At 44.6% G+C, this 10,249-nt stretch overlaps 1 protein-coding gene across 2 annotated transcripts in view; it reads left to right on the top strand.

The window, feature by feature from the left end:
• The first annotated feature begins 2,541 nt into the window (after positions 1-2,541).
• The window catches only part of TMEM200A (transmembrane protein 200A), an 88,028-nt gene continuing 80,320 nt past the window's right edge, over positions 2,542-10,249 (top strand). Inside the window, exon 1 of one of the 2 annotated variants that reach the window (XM_044924239.2) lies at positions 2,542-3,010. The gene's annotated coding sequence lies outside the window, so the exon portion shown is untranslated. Of the gene's footprint in view, positions 3,011-3,380; positions 3,514-10,249 lie in introns of those variants that run through there. The other variant, XM_025294547.3, reaches the window with a different exon arrangement.

Here is a 10,249-nt window from a genome sequence, read left to right as displayed (position 1 = left end):
AGCAAATGAGTACCATCCCACATAAACTTCACCAGTCTTCCCTTAGCCTTATTACATGATCTACTTAAGAATACTTATTCTTTCCCATTCCAGTGTGTATTATCAAAATAAATTCATTCAAAATGTGTTGCCATCCATTGGGCTTACATTTGTAGTGTACCAAGAACAAAAATGTTGATTTGCATATTTCAACATTTTTCTCAAGCTAATTCTAAATTCCAGAGGAAGCATCTTACTCTATTAATAGCATTAAGACAAGCTTGGGTTGTGTGTGTGTGTGTGTGTAACCAAAAATGTGATGAGGATCTGTGTCACAGGTTAAAAGACTTTTACATGTATTACTTCATTTAATTTGCAAAAAATACTTTGGAAATAAAATACTTTGAAACACAAAATACTTTGAAATAGGCTTGTTCCTACTTAAGGGTTGGGAGAAATGAGGATTCATTTCCCTCGATTAGTATTTAGTTGAATTTGAATTATAGTGATTGTTTTGCTCCCATTACGCACTCTTGTAAGATGGGCTTGTTTTAGTGGAAATTGATGCATCTCAGAAGGACACTGCCAAAAATATTATGTGTGAAGTGCAGTGCAGCTTGATAGTAAGAGGTGCCATCCATTACTTCAAAGGAGGATATGGAGCTGAATTCAAAACCCATTACAGGCATGGTATTTTCACTGCTCTTTTTCAACATGGAGAGATACTGCCCATTAGCAGAGATTAAATAATTTACCTGAGTTTGTCTTGAGCACCCAATGCCAAGGAAGAGTTTACGAGAATGCCAAGAATTTATCTTGGAAGTTGCTTGGTCTACTGAATTACAAACAATCCTCTATAGAATATTTTATCCTTGTTTTTTCTGGGACTAATAGTAATTCTTTTAAATGTAAATAATTCTCCTTTGGTGATCTTACATAGTTTATTTTAAGTTGAATCACTGAAATCTAAGTTCAAAAATGAATCATCAGTATTTATGACCAAAAGAATGTGCTGATGCCTCTTTCAAGGCCTTCATCTTTGAGACAGGTTCAGTCTTCCAGAGTGTAAAATGGTTAGATGACTATTTTAAATGTGCCACTACTTGTCTTAGAATGTGATGATTGATGATCTTGATCACTTGTGCCCATTCTTCATTTCCTAGGAAGCCACTAGGAAACATAATTAGGAAATATCTCTCAGGAGTTCTACAGAAAAATGTGGTTTCAAGATACTTTGTTATGAATTGAAGAGGTTACAACTAAAAGGAAGGCCCCTTGGAATCACAACCCTTTAATGGGATGCCTGCACAAATGTGTGAGAACACCTAAGCAAGTTGAGCAGGTGGCTATGGATTAAAGAGTATAGAGACAGGTGGAGCAAAAATAAAACTTACAGATGGTTTACAGGGGTGACTCATTTCTCTACCCCTTCCAACTTCCAACCCCTTTAGTGTTTAGTTTTATTTTTAACATTTTGATTGTGAAATTTTTACTAAAAGTGTCAAATCTCCCAATTCTTCTAGTCAAGATAGGAAGAGTGTACCAAAGAAATCCATTTCTACAGCAGTCTCTCCTCATTGCCAAATCTGATATCCAAGATTCTTTTTTAATGTTAAAGTTTTGCATGGAATTCTCTTCTCTTTCTTGTACATTTCCCACATCCAGAAACAAATTTTTGTTTTAAATGAAATCAGCAGACTGCATATTGAAAGACACAAATTCACTGCACTAGAATGCCATACTTGTCTTCCAGTCATCAGCTTAAATATATCCAGGAGACCCACAGGTACACTCTGCACCCAGCGCTGGGGGATTGTATGCTCTGTACATGGCAGGGTCGTGAGTGGACTATCTGGTAATCCCGAGTTTTACACAAAGCTTTATTTACTGAATTGACCTGCATATATACAATCACCAGTTCGGTCTCTGCCAAATAGGAGGTACCTAGTATAACCTTTAGCAGCTTTCCAGGTGGCAGAGTGGTAAAGAATCCGCCTGCCAATGCAGACGACACGGAGACCGAGGTTTGATCCCTGGATCAGAAGATCCTCTGAAGGAGGAAATGGCAACCCAAGTCAGTATTCTTGCCTGGAAAATTCCACCGAGCCTGGTGGGCTACAGTCCATGGGCGTCACAAAGAGTTGGACGACTGAGCGCGTGCGTACACACACACACACACACGCACGCACACGTCAGATAACCTTCTCTGTGAATCGGGGACAGTCCCCACTTACTGGATGTTTGAGGGTAAGGAAGATTAACCCGTACTCCTCCTTGGCTGTGACGTTTAGAGTTGAACCTAAGCACTGCTCGCCGAAGCTCTCAAAGATCCGGTTCGCCCTCGTCCGCCCTGCCCATGACCCTCATATCGGGCCACTCTAGCGGGGCTCTTTTCGGTGCTAGATCGGGTGGGCGCTCCAGGGCCGTGTTGATAGTAGACACCGGGTCTGGTTCCGCTCGCGCAGCGCCCGCGCAGCCCGCCAGGGGGACCCCGACCAGCTCAGGCAGCATCTGATAAGAGAGAGTCCGAGGGGCGTGGAGCGAGAGTCTTGCAGCGTCGGCTCCAGGAATACCCGGAATCAGCCGGGGTTCCCCACTGGTCCAGGGGCTGGTGGGACCCCGGCTCCGAATACTGGGGCTCCAGTGAGAGGCGCGCCCGGCTGGTGGGTGTATTCTTTTCCACTCTCTGGGCTTCCAGCAGGGAGAAGAGCCCCAGAAAGCGGGTATTTTGTTCCCAACGATAGGTTTTGTCTGCGGTGATCCCTGCACTGCAAGTACAACTTTGAGGCCAGGGTACGCCTCCTGGGGTCTGGGAGTCCGGGGAAGGGGGATTGGATTTTGTCTTCATCCTCAAGGAGGAGGCTGGCGGCTAGAGTGGGGGCGGCAGGGCCTGCGGAGTTCCTACCAGTCGTGGGCAGCGAGAGACGCGCGCACCCGGGTCGCGATCGCGTGGCCACGCTCCTGGAAGCCCGCCGGGCATCCTACGCGCCGCCCCCAGACTCCTCTTTCTGCGACTGGAGCGTGAGGTTCGGTGGGTATCTGTTCAGTGGGGATCTGAGCACTGCTGAAAACTTTTCTCTTCTCAGCCCCCGTGAGTCTTTTGTCTTGTGCGGCTGAGAGTCCCTGTCCGCTGCCCGGCGCACAGCGCCGGGTGACCACCGAGGGCAGGAGCGCTCGGACTCCGTGAGTCCTATGGCTGCGGCCGGCGGCCCGGCGACCCGCGGATGGCACAGCCAGCGGTGCGCCCCCAGCCCCGAGGCCGCCGCCCCCACCCACTTCGGCCCTCCGGCAGCCCTCGCCGTCCGCCCCCTCGCCTGACTCATCCGCCCGCGGTGGCCGCGCCGCGTCCGCTGCCCGAGCCCCGCCGGGATGGGGAGGGAGACCGCGGCTGCCCAAGGCTGCGGAGGTTTCTGCTGACGCCCCCAACCCCGCTGCCTCCTGCGCTCTGCTCGGGAGGCGCCCGACGTCCCACCCGCTCCGGGAGTGAGAGCCGTGAGAGGCGACTGGACCCCCGAGGCCCCGCGCTCGGGACAGGTGAGGGGGGAAGAAAAAAATGCTGCCAGGGATGGGAAGGTGGGTGGGCAATCGGTGCAGTTGAAACGGGGCGCTGCTTCACCACCCTCTCCCTCCCCGCCCCACCTCGGCCCCCAGAGTTAGGATAAACACTGACTCCTGAAGTTTGGGGAATAAACCAAACCCGCCATCAGTTCTGGACTCCCCAGTACCCGGAGCGCAAGAGGAGCGGTGTAGGGCAGCCTCCCAGGACCCCGGAGCCTTGGAGCGGCTGGCTGGGTTTCTCCAAGCTACACCCTCCTTTGTCTCCGTTCCAGAGTCAGCATTCTCTGTAAAGACGTCCACAGTATTAATTTATAGTAGTCCTTGGCAAGAGCAAAGTGTGGTCAGGGTTTCCTAAAGCAAAATCTGTATGTGGTAGGATCTTCACAGACAAAATGGAGAGGCGAAGCAATTATTTGCCCAATTCAGCGCTATTCTCTGTATATAATCTGTCCTTAAGAGAAAGGGCTGAGCGTTTGCAAGATTTGCTCCATTAATCATTCTCTTGCTCTAATTAATTGCCCAAGCCAGCATTTCACATTTTGTAGGTACAGGCTCTCTGTGGGTATTTACTGCCACTAGTTTTCCACTGAGAAGTATGTGTCTGTGTGTGTGAATGGTATATATAATCAGAATAATTCATTTTTCAGTACCAGGCATAGACAATGCCAGAAAGTCAGGTGCTTCCCATATATGTAATTTACTCACTGAAGTCAAATCAAATACACCTTAGCCTGGTATTGGACTATGTATGTTGGACCTAAGTGTTTATTACCTTGTTTTTTTTTTTGTTTCTAAAGACCTTCAAAAGTACTTGTGGACAACAGAAAGCATTTCAGGAATCGACAACTGTTCTTATTTGTCAGTAAGAATATTGAACTCTTTAGGTTTTGCTGTCAAACCAAGTTCTAAGGTACACTTTTTGTAGTTCTTTATGAAGAACTACAAAATTATGAACAAATATTAACAGCTCTGTGAAAGCTATTAACTTTGCTGGCTTGTCATGTCTTGCATTACAGAAACATGTAAAATGACCTTCAGTTTGTTATTTGGCCACCAATACCAGAACATATCACCATTTTGTGAAAAGTAGGCTGAACTTCAAAACTTCTCAAACCCTACTTTGTTTTTCCACTACTTTTTCCCTATACAGAAGCAGCCACTAAAGCATGAAACACTTTAGTTTCATGCTTCTCAGACAGCTTAAGTGAAGGAGTTGTTCTTAACAGAAAATAATGTTTCTCTTAAGTAAATTAATGTTTGAGATTTTTTTTTTAACTCTTAAAATATATCTTCTGAAGTGTTAGGAATGATTTTTCTCTAATGAAGTCTTAGTATAGAGCTCATTATTGTGAGATGATTTAACTATAATTTGTAACCTTGGTTATAATTAGCTTTGTATCCTAGGCTGGGTAAGCTTGCAGTGAAAGAGAGTTGTGTGGGGAGCATCTGTATGCGGTTTGCAGGCAGCTGACAGAGAGATTTAACCTGTTGCTTCTGAGTCAGGTTCAGGGAAATATATGTAATATCCAAAGGCTTTCTGGAAGGGATTCTTCAGGAAAGGTCACTGTAAAGTGTGATGGCTGCTCTTTTTATTCCAATTTAGAGGAATTACTAGTGATGCTTTCGAACATTCCAAGAGATTGCTATACTTGAACTTTTGTAGCTTCAGCATTTTGACAACAGCTCATTGGACAAAGATAACTACTAGCATATAGGGGGAGAGGATTCAAACCGTTTATTTAAATTTTCTTATTCCCATGATAAATCTCAGCATAAAGGAACAGAAATTTAAGAAAATAGATAAGAACAAAGATAAGAACAGATGTCACTTTTTTATGTTTCTTCAACAAAATAGGTAGACGATAAAATTAAGTCTTTGTGGTAATACCTATTACTTATCATATAGAATGTAGAGTCTAAAAGAGGAGGCAATTCTAAAATAAATTTCATTTTGTGTTACTTTTGCTAAATGAGAGACAGCATGAGGAGTTCAGTCAAACAAAGCACGTTTGGGAAAAGAACTTGTGTAGAGATGGAAAAAATGTGTCTGCAGTAAGATGGACCCTTCATTTTATTAAGGGATATATGATTTGCAGTTTTGTCCAGGGTATTTGTTTCAGGATTTAAGATATGCTTTGTCTGCTAAGATCTGATATGTGTCCAACCATTCAGAAAACATCCGTGAACCCTTGTCATGGTGCTAGGTTTGCTGATTGGTGGCAAACTAGCCTCTCCTTCTGGGAGTTTGCAGGCTGGCAGGGAGAGGACTGGGAAATGTGTCAGATCACTGAGCATCTGCAATGGTCCTTGAGTATCAGGGGCTGGTCCACACTGGATTTCCAAGGGCATTGGATGGGGAGCTGGAAAACCCAAGTTGTTATCCTGGCTGAGATACTGGTTATGTGGCCTTGGATACCTTTCTAGGCTTTTCAGTCTCTCTGCTCTTGTTGGCAGACCAAGGACTTTGGACTGTGATCTTTTCATCCTCTTTGTAGAATGCTGCATGATGAAGAGAAATCAGGATGTGGTGGGGCTAGTGTGGTGAGCAGAGTTTGGGTTGGGAGAAGACAGACTGGAGACTGCATTGGACACTGGGAAAGAGTAATGATCATGATAGTAGGAGGTCAAGGAGACTGGACATCTGGCCCATCACTGATTCTACAAGTTCAAAATACATAACAAAATAATGAATTAGCAACATTCACTTAGTCCTTGATGGTTTTCAGTGAATTTTCACAAATAATGTCAGTTGATTTTCTTTACATTTCCGAGAGGTTATTCAAGTAGAAAGGTGATGAAACCAGGACTAATTTTTTGCAGAGCATGTTTGTGCCAATATGCTCCATTGCTTTTTTGCAGGATCAAGAGAAGCTAGAACACACTTTGGAAACCTTGTGTAAATAGGACACAGAAATAAGGGTGGCATCAGATTTTAGTGGAGTTTCAAATGTATGAGGAAAAGTTTAGGTTATATTCTGGAAGATGTGTGCGTGCTAAGTTGCTTCAGTTGTGTCTGACTCTTTGTGATCCCATGAACTGTAGCCCGCCAGGCTCCTCTGGCCATGGAATTCACCAGGCAAGAATACTGGAGTGGGTTGCTCCAGGGGATTTGCCCTGCCCAGGGATCGAATCCACATCTCCCACATTGCAAGCAGATTCTTTACTAATGAGCCACTGGGGAAGCCTATACTGGAAGCTAAGAATCTCCAATTGTGATATTAAGACCTGAAACATCTGAAATTCTGATTGTTAATCTTTAGTTTGATTACTCCTGTTCAGGGCTTCCTCCTCATCTCATTCCCCTTCCCATCCCCAGCAGGAATTCTGGTGATTTGAGTATTATAGTCATGGATAAAACTCTTCCAAAAACTTTGAGTGCAATTGGAAAAAGAAAATTCTCATATAAAAATGGGCGTTCTTGGGCCATTGTACTATTAATCAATGGAATATGTTCCAGTAGCAAGTTATTCTTTGGAAATTTTGTCACCAGAGGTGAAATTACACAAAATTCATGGGAGTGTGAGCAAAGTGTGAAGATGTGGACATGTGAGTTCCTTTCTACAGTGTCCTTGTCACTCTGCTCCAGACATAAAGTACACTAATGGAGGTCAAGTCCCCTCCCCTTTACCCTGTGTTCTTGCAGAAAAGAGTTATCAGGATTCATCTGGTTATGCACGTAAGGAACCTACATTTAACTGTGTTAAGCAAAAAAAAAAAAAAAAAAAAGTATATTTATTGGCTCATGTGACTGGAAAGTCCAAAGGTGAACTTTGCTTTAGTCATGGCTGGAACACAGAGCCTCATGGCTGGAACACACACCCTCTCTCTCTCCCCATTTCTCAGTTTCTCTTCTTTCTGAATCAGCTTCATTCTGAGGCCCCTTTCCATGTGTTTCACATGCTGAGAAAGGTGAGCATTGGTGGTTCCAAACCTGCATTCCTGGGCTTTTGATCCATAAGAAGAGAAGACTTGTCTCTTCCTGGTCCCATTTATGGAAGTCTTCTAAAAGGTCTCTGATTGGTTGTGCTTGGTGGTCATTGACTCAGTCTCCATGTCCAACCAAGAGTTCTGCTGAAATAGTCTTGTACTGGATGGAGTGCCCAACCCTGTTTGTATGTGGTGCTGGTGGTGGGGTGGGGCAAAGGACTGGGAGGGGCCCCACGACTGACAGTTCTGTCAAGATCATATAGATCCTCCAAACTTATGAGGCTGCCAATCAAAAACAGCATGTCTATTACTGGGGAGGATTGCTCCCTCCTTTTTGGGGATAGCCTCCTGGACAATGATGTGAACTTTGTGTGTAGAGGCAACTCAGATGCCCAAGGCCATGCAAGTTCCAGAAATGGGACCTTCCTCCCAGCCAAGGCAAAGTCAGGAGATGAAATAATTCCTTCCATGTCTAGACTTTGGTGATAGGATCCAGAGGATTACAGAGTGAGGAACCCATCATTTATCCATGTCCATGTGCTTTTAGGAAACACCTTTGTGCCCTATTTTCAGCCTAGGGATTTTATTTTCAAAAGCCTTGGTCATCCTGGGATCATGAGATTGGAGACCCCCTACTTTGGGCATTACAAGATCTAGTGACACAGTGGCAGTTTGAGCAAGGAAGTAAAGTGATGAACATAGAACTATTGTTTAAATGGGTTTGTTGAGATTGTGGGAACTGGGCAGAGAGGAGGCAGTGGGCAGAGATTAGGGTTATTGCTTAGGAAGCCTAAGATAATTGGTCCCAAGCTAAAATATTGGCTTGTGTGAGCAACTTTATGAAGGTCTGATGAGGACTAAGGAGCCTTTATGTTGACAGAAGCATTGGAAGGATAAAACAAACAGGAGGGACAAGACCAGAAGGTAGGCTGGGTCAGTAGGTGAAGTGACTATGTGTTGTACATTTGTTCATAGCAAACGGGCTGTATCGAGAGGCATCCTGTAGCCACCACACATCCTGGGGGCAAAGCCTTTATATGTGTAGCACTGACATTTATCAAAGGCCTACCTACTGTGCCAGGTCCCATGTTACATGCTTTACATCCATTACTCATAAAAGCCCTCTAAGATGCAAAAACAGAAAGTAAGGGAAGTAATTGACTTGCTCAGGGTTATACGGTCATTCAGATCAGATCAGATCAGATCAGTCGCTCAGTTGTGTCCGACTCTTTGCGACCCCATGAATTGCAGCACGCCAGGCCACCCTGTCTATCACCAACTCCCGGAGTTCACTGAGACTCACGTCCATCGAGTCAGTAATGCCATCTAGTCATCTCATCCTCTGTCGTCCCCTTCTCCTCTTGCCCCCAATCCCTCCCAGCATCAGAGTCTTTTCCAATGAGTGGATTCAAACCCAGGCAATCTGAAACAAAAGCCTGTGCTTAAACTATGCAACACTGTCTCTCAAAGTCAAGATAAAAATCCAGTACATCAGGCCAAATTGAAGGATGAGTGCCAAACTGGACCATCCGATGGGCATCCAGACTGCAAGGAATACAGGTCAGACAGAGGGGATGGAATGGATGCTATTGGAGTGAAGAGGTAGAGCATCGGGGTTCAGTAGCAAACTTAGTGCCTGAGTAAGAAAGGCAGAGGCATAGATTCTTGGCTTGGGGTTTGGGTGCGGCAAGGAACGTGGGTAGGAACAGCTCAGGAAGTTGAACAGGTGGGCAGATCAATAGAACAACTAGAACTTGATTGTTGATCTGAGGCCAGGAACTCTGCCATCTGCCTCGCTTTAAATATCCTTCATGATGGAAGTCAATACAAATACAGCATGGGCAGCTCCTTAGAGGGAGACGGAGTTCTATTAGTTGTCAGGCACTATTGGGGAAAAAAGAGCTAACATTTGTAGAGCACCTGCCATGTGCCTTCTATACATAATCTCACCAAATCTTCATTAGAGTCCTGGGAGGAGATGTATTGTGGCTTTTTTTTTTTGGTTGTTGAGCCAGGAAATGAAGGCTTAGAGAGGTTAAATTATTTGCTCGAGCTCCTGGAGCCAGACTGGAAGTTGAAGGAGCTGTCATGGAAACCAAAATCTATCTGTATCTCAACCTTATCCTGAGTCTTCAGGGAGTCATCCTGGTTCCGGCAGGGCAAGGTCAATTTCAAGTCTGGGCCATAGACTTGGGGAAGTCAGCAGAGGCATAGGATTGGAAAGGGAGATTGTGAGTTGAACGTTTAGACATTTGAATGGGAGCTGAGAGCAGGTCATCTGAACAGAGTTGTCCAGCAGGACTGTATCTGGCTTTGGCAGAAAACTCAATAACCTAGTAGATTTTTCCCCTCAGTGCAGGATCTCTATCATTACGCAGGATAGATACGTCAGCAAGTCAGATGTTTGGAGGGCTTAATTTTAGTTACTGATTTCAGTTGAAGAGAAGGGACCTCTGCCAGCTGCTATGGCCTGAATTTACCTTTATACATGCAGGTACTTTTCCCAGAAATATGATAAATAAGAAATAGATACATAGAGGAAGAGCATTAGCACATGCTCAATGTCACAAGAATGTAGAATACACTCCAGCTATAAATGTCCATACTTGAAGATGCTCTAAATGATGAAATATTTAGAGTTATTTACTGGTGAAATATGAGTGATATATCATTTCCCAACAAATGCAAGGTCAAATTGGTCACTGTGTAAATTTGACTGGATGTAGGCGTTTGCTGTGTGCAGTGAACTGTGTATACATATGGTAAGAAGAAGGGGAATAAGAAG

This window comes from Bubalus bubalis, chromosome 10 (assembly GCF_019923935.1).
Source record: "Bubalus bubalis isolate 160015118507 breed Murrah chromosome 10, NDDB_SH_1, whole genome shotgun sequence".
Lineage (NCBI taxonomy): Eukaryota > Metazoa > Chordata > Mammalia > Artiodactyla > Bovidae > Bubalus > Bubalus bubalis.
The sequence above is the reverse complement of the archived record's forward strand: the minus strand, read 5'-3'. Positions and strand labels throughout refer to the sequence as shown.